Source organism: Cupressus sempervirens, chromosome 2, assembly GCF_028749045.1.
Source record: "Cupressus sempervirens isolate cs-2001-9-10 chromosome 2, ASM2874904v1, whole genome shotgun sequence".
NCBI lineage: Eukaryota > Viridiplantae > Streptophyta > Pinopsida > Cupressales > Cupressaceae > Cupressus > Cupressus sempervirens.
The window spans coordinates 560,439,330-560,439,911 of record NC_143119.1 but is presented as its reverse complement, the minus strand read 5'-3'; positions in this window follow the sequence as shown (position 1 = coordinate 560,439,911).

The window sequence follows — 582 nt, the reverse complement described above, 5'->3', positions numbered from 1 at the left end:
GGAGCGGAGATGGCCGTCCGTGTCCGCAAGTGGCGCGCGGTCGGCTGAAATGAGCACGAGGTCCGTCGATCCGTCGCGACGAGCGGTGGCTCGCAAAGGCCGGCGTTGGTTTGCGCCGATCGAACGATTCCTCGCGAGGAACTTTATTCTGGGCTCAGCGGCCCGCTGCAGTGCGGGCATTGCTGCATCTCTACCACGTCCCCAAGTCAGGTGTGAGTACCCGCTGAGTTTAAGCATATCAATAAGCAGAGGAAAAGAACATTACCAGGATTCCCCTAGTAACGGCGAGCGAACCGGGAAGAGCCCAGCATGAAAATCGATGGCCGCGCCTATCGAATTGTAGTTTGTAGAAGCGTCCTCAGCGACGACTCATGTCACCATGCTCGACTTGATTCTAAGTGCCCCGAGCCGTGTACATGATGCAAAAGCGGTTAACTTTTTCTTTTTGGTTAACGCCCAAAGTTTTCAACCCGACCCGCCTTGGCAACCTCGACTCGAAGCGCCTCGAGCCTTAATGGCCTCCAATGTTTTTGCACGACTCATGCCACCGTCGACTTTTCGCTCGAATCATGTCACCCAGGG